Source organism: Sus scrofa, chromosome 13 (assembly GCF_054392235.1).
Source record: "Sus scrofa isolate SSC_HxYL_T2T_F1_AM1 chromosome 13, Sscrofa_HxYL_maternal_Yorkshire_Landrace_v2.0, whole genome shotgun sequence".
In the NCBI taxonomy this organism is placed as follows: Eukaryota; Metazoa; Chordata; class Mammalia; order Artiodactyla; family Suidae; genus Sus; species Sus scrofa.
The window spans coordinates 215894025-215911019 of record NC_139395.1 but is presented as its reverse complement, the minus strand read 5'-3'; the positions used below and the strand labels follow the sequence as shown (position 1 = coordinate 215911019).

At 41.3% G+C, this 16995-nt stretch overlaps 1 protein-coding gene and 1 long non-coding RNA gene across 9 annotated transcripts in view; one reads left to right on the top strand and one right to left on the bottom strand.

Moving 5' to 3' along the window:
- LOC146397887 (uncharacterized) overlaps positions 1 to 15572 on the bottom strand; it is a 419652-nt gene extending 404080 nt beyond the window's left edge. Inside the window, exon 1 of the long non-coding RNA XR_014825198.1 lies at positions 11309 to 15572. This is a non-coding gene — a long non-coding RNA (uncharacterized LOC146397887). The remainder of the gene's footprint in view (positions 1 to 11308) is intronic.
- Positions 1 to 16995, top strand: part of HLCS (holocarboxylase synthetase) — a 212541-nt gene that overhangs the window by 75981 nt on the left and 119565 nt on the right. The gene's annotated exons all lie outside the window — the stretch shown is intronic.

Sequence of the window (16995 nt, the reverse complement as noted above, 5' to 3'; positions counted from 1 at the left end):
CCTGTGGCTCACAATGTCAAGGGCCCAATTGCGTTGATCTGACACCTCAGCACAGTGGTCCAAGAGGTGACTCAGGTATTTATGTTCCCGCTTCTTTATTTATTTATTTAGGCCACGCCCATGGCACATGTGGAAGTTCCCTGGGCCAGAGATGGAACCTGCTCTACAGCAGTGACCCTTAACCCACTGTGCCACAAGGGACCTGCAGATTTTCTCTCATTGTAACCGGGAAGGGGTCAGCCAGGGTGTGCTCCCCTTCTTTACGCACTCTTTCAGAAGTTGCTCTTAACTTTCTTGTTTCAATCCCAGGGCTAGAACGTAGTCCTGTGGTGCTTCTCCCTGCACGGAAGGCTAGGAAATGCGCGGTCTCTATGCTGGGCACCCTTGAGTCAGGGTTCTGTTCGCAAGGAGGAGGGTGGGGATTAGCGGACAGTTGGAAGTCTTTGTCACAGGTATCTCCTTTCTGCTCGCCGCTCTAATAAAAAAGTAACTGGAAGCCTTTCAGTAGTGTATTATGGTCACCAGAATGCTTGCAAGATTTCAAATCCTAGAAGGAAATCATTATTTGACAGGCAACGCTAGTTTTGTTTCACTGCTTACTCAGTGTCATTAGAGGTATTTTTCCTGTGTTATTGTAAATCTGAGAGGATTTGGAAATTTTTCTTTTGACAAATTATTGGAGGGTATCATGTTTTCTTCTTTGACCACAAACCCAGCTTAAATTACTATGGTACTGAGGTAGACATTGAAAAACTTTCATTTGATCTCAAGATAGGGGAGCAGGCTAGTCTTGAAGTCACAAACCACCACCACCTTTATCTCCTGCCTCACCTGTGAATTTATAAAACCGAGTTTGTGGTTCCATAGAGGAGAAAGAGCTCTAGGTAGGAGGAGTGGCAGAGGGAAATATGGGAGTTTCTTGCTGATAACGTCATGGTATTTGAGGGTTCGGTGGGCTCCCCCTCCCAAAATAAAAAGCAAAAACCATCTGAGTAAGTCATGCTTCCCTGATGATCTGACCTGGCTGTGCCACCTGACCAAAGCTGGGTGGAAGCGGTGCTTTCGCCCCCTGATTCCCAATCCAGTCATTTTTTTCTGACATGTGTGTCTGACTATGAAATGCATTTTCTACTCTTTTATCAGGGTAACACTTTTTGGTTGAATTGCTGATTTGGGTTCACTTAGTCTTTCTTTTTTTCCCTGTGCTATTTCCTGATAGGTTTCCCTGTGACCACCAGTTAGCTCAGCTGCTTGGATAGAGTCCCAGGGCTATGGGTTTAGTACTGTGTTGATGGTGGTGGGGTCTAGACAAGGGCTGTGGATGGGCCACCTCTCATCTGTCATCACTGCCCGACAAGCACCTCCAAGTGCTCGCTGTGCCCTGGTTTGGTCAGGAGCGATGCATATTTATTTCGTTGACCGTCCTGATCAGTGATGACTGACCCTAAGCTTTGGGGTAGGCCGGACGGGGAAAGCTACACCCCAAAGCACAGAGTTTGGGGTAACTGAGTCCTTGTGATTACTTTGGAATCATCTTTTATTGGACTGATAGTATCTTTTCCATGACTTGTACCAAACCTCCGTCAGATATTGAAACTACTTATGTGCGAAGCCACAGTGTGTGCTGAGCCAGATGAACACAAACTTGCTGATACTGATTTCCTTTGCACACCTGTATATCCTGAGGAAACTGGCCATGGCTGGACTATTTTTTTATTTGTAAAGAATAATTTAGATTTCCTTATTAAATAAGTTTATTTTCTTATCATTGTTTAAGTCCCTTGATTTTTTTTCAGGCTTAAGTTTGCCTTCATCATACATGGAACAAGCATTATGTATGCCAGGCACTGTGCTGGGCACTAGAGAGAGACTGATGGGAGGACACTGTCCTTGCCTCACAGTGCATTGGAAGAAGCAGATCCCAGTGCACCTTCAGTTCATACAGACGCTTCTTGGTCTGAGAGAAGTGGGTGTGGCAGGTACCATGATGCTGGGAGAGACGTAGACCAAGCCATGAGGCTTTTGGACCAGTTAAGGCTCATAGTCTGGTAGCGAAGTGGCTGGAAATGCAGATTTTATCACCAGCTATCTAGCTGTCTCTGTGGCCTCCTCACCTGTGAGATCTGGGCACTGGATGCTCCCCAGGCACCTTCAGCTCTGCTCCTTTCTAGCTCTAGTAACCTCCTGTGCCTTTGGGCTGGAATGGTTTTGTGAATTAGCTTCATGTTAGTTGAGGAAACCATATTGACTGGGAGACAGTTGACGTTCAACAAGCAAAAGGAAAGAAAAGGTAAAATCCCATGAAGTCATGAAAAAAATATTTGGGGGAAATTGCACAGGGGAGGATAGCCAGCATCATTTAAGCAAGGGGATAGTATTTGTGTTTCCTAATTTGAGGCCGATCCCAGCTTTTCACCTCTATGCGTACGTGTCTAGTCAGTCCCACCCATCTCGTTCCCCCCTTTTCCCTTCTGATTCTGCTCCCCTAACTCGGCTCTGTGCACACCCTCCTCCCCTGAAGTTGAGGCCTGAGAGGACAGAAATTGGGCTGGAACTAATTTAATGGCTGAGTGACCTCACAGTAGAGAAACAGCCGGATCCTAATAGGGGTCTTTGTCTACATTTCCACCCTGGCTGGTAGCATGCCAGTCAAGAGTCAAGCTAGAGACACAGGTGGAAGCCATTAGACCTGTCATAAAGTTTGAAAAATTGATTCTGGAGGCAAAGTGAATAGATTGAACTTGACAGTGTTGTCCTAAAGATTCTAAGGGAAAATTCTGTAGTTTAATTTGAAATCCCTTGATTATTCATTAGCTTTCCAGATGGCTTTTGTTGATGTTTTACATATTAATGCCTGTATTGTGTTATTGGTGTACTCTTAATGTGCACGTAGGTAATGAGCAAAGAATAAATACATCGGTAAGTGTCCCAAATTAATGGGATGTTAGTCTAATTGTGAAATAAAAGGTTTTGAAGAAGTTGATTGCTTTGGAATAATTAGTGTGAGCTTTTTTATGGGCCAGTTTGGTCCTTGTGAAGTGAAAATTATTGGAGAATTTTAAAGAAATCATCATTTTAATGTTTACTTCTAAATTAAGGTTTAGATTATAACTCCAGCCTTTGACTCTAGTGGTCATGACTGAAGAGTTAGTCTGGCAAGTTCTCCATCAAATGCCTTTCTTTTTTTTAAAGTCTCAATTCAACACCTGAGGAAGTTAACCTTTCACATGCCAGGCTCCTGGAATTGAAGTATAAAACGGCCTAGTATTTTGCAGAAATGTCCCCACATTGATTTGTGTTCTGGGATGTTTATTTTTACATTTCGTGTCTGATGTTTGCTGTTTTGTGATGGTTACAGTGAGTTCTGTTTAGACAGCATTTTCGTTAGACTTGGATCTTATTTTCTGTTGCTTGATGTTGAATGTTTAACATCCCTGAAGGTCCCAAGTTTTACTCTCCAGAAGAGTGAGACCGAGGGATGCCCTGCGAGTGTTGGGACACTTCAGGGCATGTAGGACGTTGTGGTGCTTCTGCTGCGCTTACACTGGGGTCCTCTTCCAGACTCACAGCACGGGCTTCTGAGGTTCTCAATGATGGGTCTTAATTTTTTGAGGGTAAGCCAGACTTTTAGAGGAAGAAAACTAGGTACCGTGGGAGGTGTTTGCAGAAGCCACAAAGCTCCCCATGTCTCCTCATTTTCCATGACCGAGGGTTGGTTTGACCTAGGGGCTGAGACCTTAGAAAGGAGTGTTGCTGCCCTGGGTTGGAATCCGCCTTTTACTGCATGGATAAACTTGGGCAAACCAGTAACCTTCCAAGCCTTCACTTCCTTATCTGTATGAAGTAGCTGGTAAGAGTCTCAGCTTTTTTCTTTTTAAGTTCAATCACTGAGCTAATTTCTCTTTAGCACCAGCTGTGTGTGGGACTTTGCACTAAGCCCTGGGACTCAGTGGGGACACAGCAGATGTGGGGCCTCCTCCGAGGCCTGCGCACCACTCTGGGGCAGGGTGAGAATGTACTGAAATATGTTTGCCTATTTCATGGCTCATATTCATTGAACTCCTATTATTATTCAAAATTTAGATGTGATTTTTTTTTTTTCTTCTTCTTCTTGACCTTAACAATGCATTCTGTGAGTGCTATGGGTGTCCGTGAATCAAATCATTGTCAACTTGTGCCAAGATTGTGCTGTATGTTTTCTTGGGGTGGAGTTTATGTTGATGATTCTGACATTCTTTCTCATCACACTAGAAGCACAGTTGTTCATCACTGGGACTCTCTTGCCAAGAATGTGTTGTTCGAGTTTACCTTTAATAAGACTTTCTCTTTAATTGAATCATTTTGTCATTTTCCTAGGTAACAAGAGTCAAGAGTCAATTCTTTTTTTTTTTTTTTCTCTTTTCTTTTTAGGGCCACACCATCGTCATATGGAAGTTCCCGGCCTAGGAGTGAATCAGCCTATGCCACAGCCACAGCAGCTTGGAACCCAAGCTGCATCTGTGACCTACACCACAGCTCAGAGCAGCACCGGATCCTCAACCCAGTGAGCGAGGCCAGGGATTAAACTCACATCCTCATGGCTACTAGTCGTGCTGTCACCGCTGAGCCACAACGGGAACTTCTGAGTCCATTCAAAAGAGCCCCATCTTCACTGTTTGAACATGTTTGTCAGTCCTGAGGATAGCCTCATGCGTTACCCACATCTTCCTCGAGAACCCCCAGGGGTGACTCCCCAAGGACTAATATTTTGTGTCAGTCGAAATGCATGGCTTCGGTACTGTTTCATTCTCTTGGATTTCCTTAAACATCTCAGATATTTATTCCTCTGCAGAATTGCTTGATTTTATACCATACTTGATATATAGAGTATAACTGTCTCTGTTATATTTAAGCAAGTAATAAGAGACTACAAAAGGTGATGCAAGAGAAAGCAAGGTTTGGTGCTAGAAGAGGCACTCAGTAAAGATGGTGACAGAAGTTTTTTTTTCTTTTTTGTCTTTTTGTCTTTTTGTTGTTGTTGCTATTTCTTGGGCCGCTCCCGCGGCATATGGAGGTTCCCAGGCTAGGGGTTGAATCGGAGCTGTAGCCACCGGCCTACGCCAGAGCCACCGCAACGCAGGATCCGAGCCGCGTCTGCAACCTACACCACAGCTCACGGCAACGCCGGATCGTTAACCCACTGAGCAAGGGCAGGGACCGAACCCGCAACCTCATGGTTCCTAGTCGGATTCGTTAACCACTGCGCCACGACGGGAACTCCTTTTTTTTTTTTTTTTTTTTTTGTCTTTTGTGTCTTTTTGTTGTTGTTGTGAAGTTTTTTTTTCCCATTCAAATTTAGAAAGTCAGTAGTGGTAACTGTAGTTTGGAAAGGAATTGAGTCTTTTTTTTTTTTTTTTTTTTTTTTTTTTTTTTTTGTCTTTTTGCTATTTCTTGGGCCGCTCCCGCGGCATATGGAGGTTCCCAGGCTAGGGGTCTAATCGGAGCTGTAGCTGCCAGCCTATGCCAGAGCCACAGCAACGCGGGATCCGAGCCGCGTCTGCGACCTACACCACAGCTCACGGCAACGCCGGATCGTTAACCCACTGAGCACGGGCAGGGACCGAACCCGCAACCTCATGGTTCCTAGTCGGATTCGTTAACCACTGCGCCACGACGGGAACTCCTTTTTTTTTTTTTTTTTTTTTTGTCTTTTGTGTCTTTTTGTTGTTGTTGTGAAGTTTTTTTTTCCCATTCAAATTTAGAAAGTCAGTAGTGGTAACTGTAGTTTGGAAAGGAATTGAGTCTTTTTTTTTTTTTTTTTTTTTTTTTTCCTAATGGTTTCAACCACAGCATATGGAAGTTCCTGGGCTAGGGTTTGAATCGGAGCTGTAGCTGCTGGCCTAAGCCACAGCCGAGCAACAGCGGTGGATCCTTAACCTACTGAGTGAGGAGGCCAGGGATTGAACCTGCATCTTTATGGGCACTTTGTCAGGTTCTTAACCTGCTGAGCCATAATGGGAAGTCCAGGAATTGAGTCTTTTGATGGGTGGAATGTTTTCTGCTATAGCTGTGGAGTGCAAAGGGGTTACTTCTCAGCAGCTGAGCCATTGAAATGACCTCGGGGCACCTAGAGTGAGCTTATTAGCTGTCTGGCTTACACTGGGTGGGCAGCAGCACAGGCCTTGGAGCTTCATTGGCTGCTAACTCACCTGGGGAGAATTTTACCACTTCTAGTGTTAAGATGGGTAAACTGTAGGGACGCCCATTCAGGAATGCCACTCATGTTGCCAGAGTCAAAGGGAATAGTGAAATGTGAGGCCTGTCAAACAGCCCCCAACATGGAGCAGGTGGTCAGCAAATGCTGGTCCTCTTTAGGTTTTTTTTTTTTTTTTTTTGTCTTTTTCCTATTTCTTTGGGCCACTCCCGCGGCATATGGAGGTTCCCAGGCTAGGGGTTGAATCGGAGCTGTAGCCACTTGCCTACGCCAGAGCCACAGCAACTCGGGATCCAAGCCTCGTCTGCAACCTACACCACAGCTCACGGCAACGCCGGATCGTTAACCCACTGAGCAAGGACAGGAACTGAACCCGCAACCTCATGGTTCCTAGTCGGATTTGTTAACCACTGTGCCACGATGGGAACTCCCTGGTCCTCTTTAGGTTTAAGCGCCTCTAAGACGGATGCTTTTCCCTTACGGGGGCTGCTGATGGCCATTTACTTGGAAATAGCAAAAATGAAGGGTGAGAATATGTTCCAAGGTTCTGATTTCAAAAGATATGTACAGTAAATAAACAGCACTTAAAAAACTTGGTAATGAGACAATGTAGCTAGACCTTGAGAGCATTATGCTAGGTGAGGTCAGTCAGACAGAGGAAGGCAAGTACTGTATGATACCAGTTATATGTGGGCTCTGAAAAAGCCAAAACCAAAGAGTAAGGTGGTAGTTACCAGGAGCTGGGGGTAGGGGGAGAACAGATGTTGTTTAAGGATACAGACTTGCAACAGGCAGTAGATAAGTACTAGAGATCAAATGCACGGTAGAGTGGATGTTGACAGTATTTATTATAATCATCAAACTTGCAAGAGACCAGAACCTAATTATTCCAACCACTCTAAAGAAATGATAGTTATATAACAATAGAGATGCTCATTATTGCTAGAATGGCAGTGATATTGTAATTTATAAATGTGTCAAATTAACACGCACACCTTAATTTTACACAATGTTGTATCTCAACTACATACCAATTAAAAACCAAACACTTCTCGAAACACACAAAAAACCCAGAGCTTGGTTTATGAATTAACATTAATGTATGTGTGGAAAACTTTAAAAATATTTTTAGAATTTAGTGATCGGGATAATTCAAGTATGACTGCCTACCTGTATATATGTGGTAAGAAGATAGAGGCTGAGCTCTTGAGTTAAAAAATGTATTTGAGGAGTTCCCCTCGTGGCTCAGTGGTTAACAAATCTGACTAGGAACCATGAGGTTGTGGGTTCAATCCCTGACCTTGCTCAGTGGGTTAAGGATCTGGCGTTGCCGTGAGCTGTGGTGTAGGTCGCAGACTTGGCTTGGATCCCGAGTTGCTGTGGCTGTAGCGTAGGCTGGTGGCTACAGTTCCAGTTAGACCCCAAGCCTGGGAACCTTCACATGCCATCGTGTGGCCCAAAAGGACAAAAAAAATGTTTTTGGCAAAAATCTGTAGAGATATTTAATAATCAAGCAGATTTTTTTCTTCACCCTTATTCAACATCCTTCTCCTCTATTATTTCTCCCCTGACTTTGCTTTGTGATTTACTTAGAAAAACTTCTGTTTTCTTTTAGAAGAAAACTCCTACCTGTTTTGGAGGTGAGGGTTGGTTTGCTTTCATCTGCCCCTTTATGATCTCTTGCACACCTGCCATTTGGCCAAACACACTGGGAGCTCTGAGGTACCCTTGTTTCTGCTTTTTTGTTTTGGATAGAAGTATGTTCTGCATGAAGGGTATTCCATCACATCGAGATCCGAATCACTGCATTTTTTCTGCATTGCATAAGGAGTCATTCATCATTTTCATTTTTGGTTTGGCTCTCCCACGAGAGTATTCAAATTAGTTGAAGTCATTGCTTGGCAGGGAAGTATTTCCTTGAGATGTGGGAAGGATAGAGGAGACAAGAGAAGGGGAAGGAATTACGGTGAGGTCTGCACCCACCTCTTTCTCCAGAGGTCACCTGGATGCTAATGTGGTTTTCACGGTTTAAAACTGGATTACATGAGTATATAGAATTTGCTTAAAAATAAAACTACCTGGTGGAGTGGCTGTGTCAACAACTCTGAAAAATTAGGCTGTAACTTTATCAGTGGCATTTTGACAAACTATCTGTGCGATGTTGGGTAAAGCACCCAACCTCTCTGAGCCTGTCTATTCATCTTTAAAATGAGAGGGTTGTATGTATCCACGAGTTTTTTTATTGTTGTTGTTGGCTTTTTAGGGCTGCACCCACGGCATATGGAGGTTCCCAAGCTAGGGGTTGAATCAGGAGCTGTAGCCACCAGCCTACGCCACAGCCACAGCAACGCAGGATCCGAGCCATGTCTGCAACCTACACCACAGCTCACGGCAAAGCCGGATCCTTAACCCACTGAGTGAGGCCAGAGACTGAACCTGTAACCTCATGGTTCCTAGTCAGATTCGTTTCCTCTGAGCCACAATGAGAACTCCAACAGTTTTCTTTTTTAAATAAGCAGTACAATCCCTTTCAAGTGCAATATCCTTCTGCACAAATTGGGCTGGGGAAGCCTTCTGGTTTCTTCTGGGGAGCCCATGTTGCTCAGAGCATGGGTGTCGAGATCACTGGCCAGGGTCCTTCCAACTTGGACAGGCCCAGCTGACTGGGGATGGTTGTATCTTAATGGCAGGCTGACTGGTTGGCTGGACCTTTTTATACACTGCCTGTTCCAAGAGGATATAAGGCATTGGGAATTAAGTTTCTCTGTTATAAGTTCTTTGTACCTCCTGTAGGTATACTGTGGAGTCAGAATGGATTATACCACGTTTCTTTGGTTGTTAGCATCATGTCAAAGCTGTATGTGTGTTACTCATAAACTGTCAGGATTGTGAATCTCAGGTGTGGAGCTTGTCTTACAAGAAGTTGGTTTTGTTTTTTAATTAATTAATTAATGTATTTATTTTTAATTGTTACTTCCCCAATACAAATTTTTTTTCTACTGTACAGCATGGTGACCCAGTGACACAGACATGTAGACATTCTATTTTCTCACATTATCATGCTCCATCGTAAGTGGCTAGACATAGTTCCCGGGGCTACACAGCAGGATCTCATCGCTAATCCATTCCAAAGGCAATGTCTGCATCTATTAACCCCAAGCTCCCCATCCACCCCACTCCCCCCACCTCCCTTGGCAACCATAAGTCTGTTCTCTTAAGCCCATGATTTTCTTTTCTGTGGAAAGGTTCATTTGTGCCGTATATTGGATTCCAGATATAAGTGATATTATATGGTGTTTGTCTTTCTCTTTCTGACTTACTTCACTCAGTATGAGAGTTTCTAGTTCCATCCATGTTGCTGCAAATGGCATTATTTCGTTCTTTTTTATGGCTGAGTAGTATTCCATTATGTATATATACCGCATCTTCCTATGTTTTTTGTTTAATTTAATTTAAATGCCTCCCATAGCTCTTGGTTTAGGTTTTGTTCCTTTCTGTTCCCTAACCTCGCCTTCTCATCTCTTCTTTTTGAGGCAGAGTGTATGTGCCTCTGAAGTGTTAAAGGTCCTGAAGTTCAATAATACTTTAATTTTTAAAAAATGAAAAAAATATGTTCCACTTTACATGAATAAACTTCTTTAGTTAGAAACTTTAATTCCTTTTCTCCTCTAACAAGAATTTCAGGGAGTTCCTGTTGTGGCTCAACGGTAACCACCTACTATCTAAGAGGATTCGGGTTTGATCCCCGGCCCCTCTCAGTGGTTTAAGGATCTGGGGTTGGCATGAGCTGTGGTGTAGGCTGGCAGCTACAGTTCCAATTTGACCCCTAGCCTGGGAACTTCCATGTGCAGAGCATATGCCCCCCTCAAAAAAGTGTTAGAAGGTCCTTAGATATCTTCTGGGAGCACTTCCTCTGGGATGAAGGAGGTAGAGCATGCTTGTAAGGTTACAGGCAGTTTCATTTTTTTTACTGTGGCATGTGGAAAACTGCCATAAAACAGACCAAAATTTTCCAGCATGATGTCATAATTGGATACATTGAGGATTTGACATTTAGTCCCAAATCAGAGCAAGAGTGCATCACAAAACTCTTAGATCTGGAGGGAGGGTGCCTGGAAGACCAGTTGCCCTCAACTGCCCCAACACCCTCTGCTCTGTGCCTGAGTACCCCGAGAGTGAACAGATTCCTGCCATTTATCCAGTTAACGGATGTATATTGGGCTCTTATAACTTGAGGTGGCTCATTCCAGTTTTAAAATAGTGCTCTCTCCCAGGATGGGTCCTTTCGAACTCACCCGATTCCACAAAGGAAATCCTGCCATCAATCCAAATAGGGAAAGCTACATTTCTCCCAAATGATAGTTAGATTTGTTAATTATTAAGATAGTTTATAGGAAAGTTATTATGGCCTTCTTTATCCTCACGTCATCTTTTCTCTAAGCATCTTCAGTTACAAACATTTCTTTGGATCTCCATGTTGGAGATCAAAATTTTAGTTCTGAAGGACCAGAAACCTTGATAGAAGCCAGTCATGGTACATAAAATTACTCAGATTTATTTTTCTCAAAATATTTTTCTACTATAAAAAGCATCCGTATTCATTACAGAAAACCTGGAAATACAGTAATTTGTAATAAAGAGATGAAAATCATCTGTAATGTCACCACCTATAACAGGTCGTATTAATTTTTTGCTATATTCATGCTAGTCTTTTATCCTTCCACACACACATATAAAATTGTGATTATATTGTATATGAGATAGGCACTTCCTATGCAATCAAATGGTCTGAAACAAGAAAAACATGTCTTTCATTGGGTGCATATAGCTTGACTGTAATTTATTTAAGCAATCTGCTACAAATGCATTCTTGTTATTTCCAGTGTTTTCCTACTATAAATAATAAGTATACTTTTTGAGCTAGCAGTTCCATATGAATCTTTCTTGATCTCATCATAAATATTTCTTTTCTAAAAGATAATTGGAAAATTACAAAATAAAAGCAGACATTGATAGAAGTTGAAAAGAATGAGGCTAGTAACATTTCTCATTTATATTTCTTCACCATTATATGATTTTATATTATTTTATCATTTATCCACAGAGATATTATACTTTATTTTTTATTTTTTATTTATTTTTTTTGTCTTTTTGCCATTTCTTGGGCCGCTCCCTCGACATATGGAGGTTCCCAGGCTGCTAGGGGTCAAATCAGAGCTATAGCCGCCAGCCTACACCAGAGCCACAGCAACATGGGATCTGAGCTGCGTCTGTAACCTACACCACAGCTCATGGCAACGCTGGATCCTTAACCCGCTGAGCAAGGTCAGGGATCGAACTTGCAACCTCATCGTTCCTAGTCGGATTCGTTAACCACTGAGCCACGATGGGAACTCCATCAGAGATATTATACTTTAATAATAATAATAATAATAGCTAACATTAATTTGGCATTTACTACATGGCAGCTACTGTGTTTCCTATTCAGTCTTTAGCAAAACCCTATGAGATACATGCTATCATAGTTTCCATTTTAGGAGTTATTGCTTAGGGAATTTAAATGTCTTGGCCAGAGCCACATTAAGAATTCAGTGGTAGAAGCAGCATTTAAAAGATTTGTCTCGAGAGCCTTAATGCTTAATCCCCAGTACAGTATTATCTTCAACAGATGCTTTTTTGAAATCCTAATATACTATATCCACCATACTTCTAACATCTACTAATGTACTAATTGTGTTACAGAAGGAAGTCAGGCTGGGAGACATGTATAATTTTTAGTGAGTTTCCCAAAAAATTGTTTCTTGTGAAATGGGATGCGTGGTGGAAAGGGCGGTAACAGGAGCCCTAAGGTAAAGGCCCAGTCCTTGAGCTCACTAGGGGGACAGTTACTTGTTTGTTCTTCCGTACAATTATTTGCGAAATGTGGACATTGATACTTATATTAATGGATTGTGATCTGGATTAAATCAGATGGTATATATGAAAGTGCCAGTATAATTCCTGTACTATGCTGGTGTCAATAGTGGTGATAGGTGCTCAACGGTAGTAATTTCCTTATTTCCTTGAATTTCAGCAGAGCAAGATCATTTTGTGTTAGCACAATTTCCTCTCAAAATTAGACTGGCATGTCTCTTAGCTTCTGTTTAGTTCACAGTAACTCTTCAAAGATCAGCCATAATGAACTTTATGGTACCTTCCTCAGGGTCTCTGAACTTGAAAATAGACTAGTAATAATAATCCACTTTGAAGAAGAGAGAAAAAGATTGAGGAAAAATAAGCTGAGCTTCAGGAAGCTGTGGGATGAGATTGGAATGTCTAATATAGGTGTAACTGGATTCCCAGAAGGAGAAAAAAGACAGACTGGGGCGGAAAAAAAAGTTGAGGATCATTAATGGCCAAATGATCCCCCAGTTTGGTAAAAGACATAAATGGACAGATTCAAGAAGTTTAGCAAACCTTGAGTAGGATAAATATGATGAAAATAGATTCAGACACATTGTAGACAAACCACTAAAGGCTAAAGAAAAAGGGACTATACCTAGCCTGGGAACTTTTGCATGTCACAAGTGTGGCCAGTGTGGGGGATATATATGTATATATAAAACTAGGCAAGGCCACAATTCCCAAACATGGCATGGTAGTTTGCTTTCTAAAAACAAATACATGAAACAAAAATTGACTGAATTAAAGAGAAAAATAGACAAATCCACAGTCATAGTTGAAGATCTTAACATGACTCTTTTTACAGATGATGGAACAACTAAGCAAAAATCATGAAAGACAAAGAGGATCTGAATAATACTCTTAACCACGTTCATCTTAATTGATGTTTATGGAACACGACACCCAGCTGAATGCATGTTCTTTCCAAGTACATTTAGTTACACTTAGTCATTTACCCAGGACAAATGATGAAAATATGTGTCTACACAAAGACTTGCACATCATCATTCATAGCAGCTTTATTTGTAATAGCCCAAATCTGGAAACAACCCAAAAGCCCATCAACAGATGAATGGATAGGATACACTGTAGCATATTCATACAGTTGAACACCACTCAGCAAGAAAAAAGAATGCACTTCTGATACATGCGCCAGCTTGCATGAATTTCAAAAACCTTATACATGGTGAAGGAAGCCTTTCACAAGATAGTACCTGCTGTATGTCTCTTTTTTACGAAGTTCTAGATTAGATAAATCTAATCTATGGTGGGAGGAAATCGGAGAAGGGTGGTTGTTTCTGGGGGGATGGGGTTAGACATCAGCTGGAAAGAGCTGTGAGGAGTCTCCTTGAGTGACAGTAATGTTTCTTATTTTACTAAAACAGGTTTAACAGGTGTATAAACCCCAGCACATCTTATAAATATCACTGTAGGCAAATTTTATATAAAAGCTAAACTATTGAGCTCTAGTTAAATGCTAGCCTAAGTATCAAGGAGGGAGGATCTACAGTTTATGTTGAAATACATGGAACAATAAGTGGGTGGGTAGATGTGTTGATAAATATATACTAAAGCAAGTATAATAGAATTTAATAATAGAATCTAGCTGGTACGAATTTGAGTGTTGACTCTAAATTTTCACCCTTGCTGTAATGTATTAATACTTTTATAATAAGTAGATTACTGTGGAAAATTTTTAAAAATATCCATGAGCATAACTTAAAATTTATGAAAAACTGTGTTCATGTAACTTCTTGGTGTAACCCCTTGAATATCAAGGTCCCCTTATGAAATATGTGTTATTTCCCACGTTCATACATTTTTCTCTCGTCTTCTTTCTTTTGTTTAAATGCACACACTTTTCTCTCCTTCTCTGAACAAAATAGCTTAAAATATATGAAAAGTTAAAATTGAAGTGTTGCTTTTTGCGACTAGCTGGATTGTTTACTCCTTAGGTATTGGGTATTCTCAGTACTAAAATTTAAAACAAAAATCACCGTCTGTATTCTCATTTTCTGAAACCCCAGTGGTCTAGTTTCTTTCTACTTATGCCTCTAGTGAAAATATTTAAAAAATCTAAATTTGTCTGCACATAAAGTTTTCATTTCTCACACCTCATGTCATCCAGCCTGCTGTCATGGCCTTTACAAGTGTGTGCGGAATAGGAGGCTCCCTGCTGGGCACGCTGCGAGTCTCAGGGTTGCCATAAAGTGTTTGACCTCATGTTAAAGGGGGAAGATATAATTAGCAATGTTCTCATTATTTAAAATATTCTCATTAATGTATATTCTGATGTAATTTTACTCCATAATCGCTCAAAAGAGCCTCTCCAAGGCTCGAGCCAGAGGTGAGGTGAGAGGGGTACGTGCCAATTTCTCTTCCCCTTAGGATGCTATTTTCCAGACCTTTCTGCCCAGGTCCTTTCAGATAGTCATAGTGGACCTATGAGGAGTTAGCTTCCTTCTCTTGTGTTTGGATTTTTATTCTTTATCTCTAGCTCACAGTTTAAAAAAAATTTTTTTATCATAGTTGATTTGCTCTAGCTCATAATTTTCTTGAACATTCTTCTTGTTAACCAGTCCTTAAGATAATTTCCCTTATGTGATGTTTTGTCCTGAAGCCCCTCTTTAAGACTTTCTGCTTATTTCTAGGGATACTTTCAACTATGATTCCTTAGCAAGGACCTCTGGTGTGGGAACTGAGGTAAAAATCCTCCTATCTCCAAATTTGCCAGTAACTGATGGAGTGGTAACATAGGTAGTAATCCAGCTTCTTCCTATTTATTGATAATCTAGTTTTTGATGGGTAGATGTTTCAAGAAATGGGAAGTAAAAGTGTGCTCTTAATAAGTGAAAATCATTGCTCATAATAACTAATACAAATATTGAGTTAATAGCTCCTAACCATGAGAGAGTTAAGGTTTAAATAAGAACCTTCTGCCTGTTCTCCTTTACTCCTCGCCACGCCCCTCTGCGGTATTAAGAAGCCTGAAATCTGAGGAGACTCGACAATCCAGATGCCAGCTCCTTGGAGGTGCCGCCGAATTTGAGTGCCGGCTGGTGGTGGCCACAGGCTGTACTCCTGCTGCTGTAACGGAGGCAAAAACAAAAGCCTCCAGATCTTGCCACTGACAGTCCTTCAGCATCAATTTCTGGCATCTCTTAAGTGAAAAGCACATATACTTTGGTGTAGAATTAATTTTAAAATCAGGGCAAACAACTTTTACTCTTCAGAGTCTGTACAACTTGTGTGTCATGGATTTTAAAGGTGGTTCTCTGCTATTCTTACCCCTGTTCCCCTCCTAAAAAATTCCAAAAGCAATGATCTAGGATTTCCCAAGAAGTTAAGTTCCCTTATTTTTTGTTAATAAAACGATCCTAGCTGGGAAGACCTTTCTCCTTAAGAAAAAAAAAAAAAAAAAAAAAAAAAAAAAAAGGCATTGGATTTGATCCCTGAGGTAGTTCTGAGAGCTGTGATTTTTAACTCAGCTGATATAAACACAAGATTAAAGATGGCAGCAAGTTTAAAGTGAAGGACTTACAAAATAAGGATGTGGTGTATGTCAGAGAGCAGTGGTCTAGGTGTGGTGGATATTTTCATAGAACTGTGAGTCTGGTAAAGATGAGAATTATTGAAGGCAGAAATTTTTTTTCTCTGAGTTTTATGAAACTTCTTAAGCATGTCTTGTGTTCTCCTACTACTGCTTTTTTAAAAGCAAAGGACATTTTGAAAACATAAAATCAGCATGGGTAACACTAAGGAAAGAAATGGGATTTGAAAATGAAAATTTCTTTTCTGACACATCACGAGATGGCTGACAGAAACGCATGTAAAATTCAGTTTCTTGTTCTTAATAGATTGACTTAGGTCATTAAAAAAAAAAGTTGTAATTTTCCCCTTAGTGCATTCCAGCCGAGGCTTCTATCTGAGGTAGAGCTCAGGAAGAACCTGTGTCTCAGTGTGTCATGGGAAGAAACTACAGCTCAGGTGGAGGAAGGATGCTCTAACCTCCGACAACCTCAGACAGAGGAAGGATGCTTCAGGAGGCAGAAGCAGGCACCGTGCTCCTTCCTTCATCTGCTGGCCATGCCTGGTACTCTCCTGGCAGGGGATGGGCTGTGCTTTGGATCCTGAAGCCGGCGTGCACTACCAAGGTGCACGTGTTGGCTCGCGAAAGGGATACCGTGTACAGGCCACACTCCTTCAAGACAAAGTTCTCTGCTTCATCAGCCAGTTGTTTGGTACTTCTCTGAAGGCAGCAGGCAACCAATGTTTTCTTGAAGCTTTTTTCCCATTACAATTTTGATTTTCGGCCATCATTTTCTTTGAGGAAGGACCTATTTTCTGGAATTAAATTAGAATCAAATTATAAGCTCAATGCAAAATTTAGAGGAAAAATGGAATCAGTACTTAAAGCCATGAAATCTTATACAGATCTTCCTTGACCTATGATGGGGTTACATCCTGATAAACCCCATAAGTTGAAAATAGTGTAAATCAAAAATCCATTTAATACGCTGTGTTAAATATCATAGCTTAGCCTAGCTTGCCTTCAATGTGCTCAGAACACTTACTAACAGTTGGGCAAAATCATCTGAGACAAAGACTATGTTATAGTAAAGTATTGAATATCTCCTGTAATTTATTGAATACTGTACTGAAAGCAAAAAACAGAACAGTTGTCTGGATATAGAATGGTTCTAAGAGTCTTGATCGTTTACCGTCATGATCGTGTGGGTGACTGGGAGCTGGGATTCACTGCTGCTTCCCAGTATCACAAGAGTGTTGTACTACATGTTGCTGGCCGGGGAAAGGGTAAAAATTCAAAATTTGAAGTTTCTAGTGCGTGCATATTGCTT